Genomic DNA, 2500 nt, shown 5'->3' on the forward strand with positions numbered 1-2500 from the left:
TTGTTGCAATCGATGTTGAATTGACCGTGACCCTGCACAATCGTTTGTTTTCGCTTCGCACGGGTTCGCAAATTAGTTGCGCATAATTTAATCGAAGGATTTGATTGGTTATCTTCTCGAAAAAAGGTGTGTTTTGTGCAGGGTCAAGGCCAAAAATACGGACAAAAGCATGAAACAAAGGAACTTGTCCAGTTTCTTAACCATCTCCATGCATTAACTATGATCTGCGGAAGTTCAAACATACAGTTCTTTCACTCATTCCTTTCACGGGAACAAATGAGCCCAACAAATTGACCCGCTCCCAGCTGAGTGGATTCAAAGCTAAGTTCAGTGGTAGAGCATTGCACCGGCATCGCACAGGTCATGAGTTCGAATCCTGTTGAAGTCACCTGAATTTTTGTGGGTAGTGCACTGTAAGTGCAGTATCCATTGTCATCGGGGCTGTCTGAGTGAGTGAGTGAGTGTGAGATTGTAGGCCTGCAGCGCGTGCATGAATTGCGAAACTAATGAAACTTTGAGGAACAAGGATGGCACAGTCGGTTAGTGCGCGGCTTTGGTGCAGAGAACCTGAGTTTGATTCCCGGATCTCGCATCCTTGTTTCAACTTCTTTCCTTTCAGTGTAGCTAGCTCAAGTAGCTTTAAATACCCTTAAAACGGAGCACTGATGAAGAGGGGGGAGTAAAATGAGCGCAGCTTCGACCTCAGGTTTGTCAGTTGAATTACTGTTACAAGTTATCGACGTTAAATATGGTTGCTTTACTTCACTTTTACTCTTGTAGGATTTTCTTGAATGTTAACAATTGATGTCCTTTTTACAGTTATTCTGCCGACGGCCTTTTTGTTTTTTTAACTTTGCAAGAAAAATGGTTAACCAGCACTGAATAATGGTGACCGCACTGTTTAGGCACTCATCGCCACTCATCAAAAACGTTAAAAGAAGATTCGGGTTTGCCTCGGTGTAAAAACCTGTGAAACTTTTTCTTTGTTTTGTTAGCTCCTGGTAGGGTTAGGTTATTGTTTGATGTTTTCATTTGCTCTTTTGTTTTCCTTTGTGTTACGTCATCCGTGAGGTTTTTACACCTGAAGATTCCTGAAGAGCCGAAGATTCGGAAAAAGCCTTTAACAACCAAATACAAAAAAGAAGTCAACTAAAATAATGATGAAGATTACATGTCTTCGTCCGGGGGATTTTGAGGTGGTCTCCCATTCAAGTACTAACTCCACCCGAACGGGATTAACTTTAGTGGATACTATTGCATCAATTTATACGTAATCGGCTATGAAAATGCTAACGCCAAAACGACAGAAACATTTGACAGCAAAATAAATCGTGCAAAAAAATGAAAATAAAAGGGGTAATCAGGTCTCACACTCTCACTCTTTATGAGTCAATACTCGCCTAGTAATGACACTGTTTGGGGACTCCATCGCCATTCATCAAAAACGTGAAAAGAAGATTACAGAAAAGCCTTAAATAGTCCAAATAGTGCAGTAACGCGGCGCTGTATAATTGTCAACTGAGCTGCGTTTTGTCTTCCAGGATGTTCAAGTTATCCTTGCGTAATATGTATTTCTAATAGTACGATATTGTTTTGGTACCGTATATCATTATAGTGCCTATTTTTCAGGTGTCTGTAAAGTGGCAAATTGCTTTAATTACTCACTGAAAAACCCATTAAACAAACCGGTCTGAACTGGTCAGACTTGGGACCTGGGGAACCCAGGAGTCAATGGGTTAAATTGTCCAGTCAGTTCTACCTTCCGTCTATATCCCGCACTTCAAAACATACATTTATTTCACTCATCATTCCTTTCACGGAAACAAATGAGCCCAACAAATTGACCCGCTCCCAAAGCTCAGTTGGTAGAGCACTGCACGGCCGGCATCGGAGAGGTCAAGGCTACGAATCCCGTTGGAGCCACGCACCTGAATTTTTGAGATAGGACGCAGCTCTTTACAACCTCTAATTTCATTGGATCCCTTTAGGAGGCAGCTCTGTTTTCTGAACCAATCCCGAGAGCCGTTGTTATAGCTGTGCACTGACCCGAATTTTTCAGATGTCTTTGAAGTGACAATTGTCTAAATTATCCAGTTGAGTGCGAGGATCACTTCTACCTTCCAACAATTAACAATTATTGGATGAGGTTGAGCATGTTAGCGATAATTATCAAGGCCACAGTTTGTGTTATCTGCCGAAGCTGAGGCGGATAACACAAACTGAGGCCTTGATAATTATCGTTCACATGCGAAAACCGAATTCAATAATTGTTTTATTATGCATATTCCTGAGCTGAGCTCCGCCATGACAAAACTGATCAAACTGCTGGTTAGTGTGTTAGGTGACGTCACTTCTGCATGCATAAAACTATTGTCGGTAGGTATGACGTCAATTCTACATATATAAAATCTATTGTTTGTGGGTATGACGTAAGAGAAACAGAGCAAGCAAGAATTAGCTGCGGGCTTATAGCCAATCAAAATCGAGCTGGTGACACCAA

At 41.6% G+C, this 2500-nt stretch overlaps 1 protein-coding gene across 1 annotated transcript in view; it reads left to right on the forward strand.

The window, feature by feature from the left end:
• LOC138014521 (arylsulfatase B-like) overlaps positions 1–1643 on the forward strand; it is an 11047-nt gene extending 9404 nt beyond the window's left edge. Inside the window, exon 9 of the mRNA XM_068861611.1 lies at positions 1–1643. This exon is cut by the window's left edge and continues 793 nt beyond it. The gene's annotated coding sequence lies outside the window, so the exon portion shown is untranslated.
• The last annotated feature ends 857 nt before the right edge of the window (positions 1644–2500 follow it).

The sequence above is a fragment of the Montipora capricornis genome, chromosome 8 (genome assembly GCF_036669925.1).
Source record: "Montipora capricornis isolate CH-2021 chromosome 8, ASM3666992v2, whole genome shotgun sequence".
In the NCBI taxonomy this organism is placed as follows: domain Eukaryota; kingdom Metazoa; phylum Cnidaria; class Anthozoa; order Scleractinia; family Acroporidae; genus Montipora; species Montipora capricornis.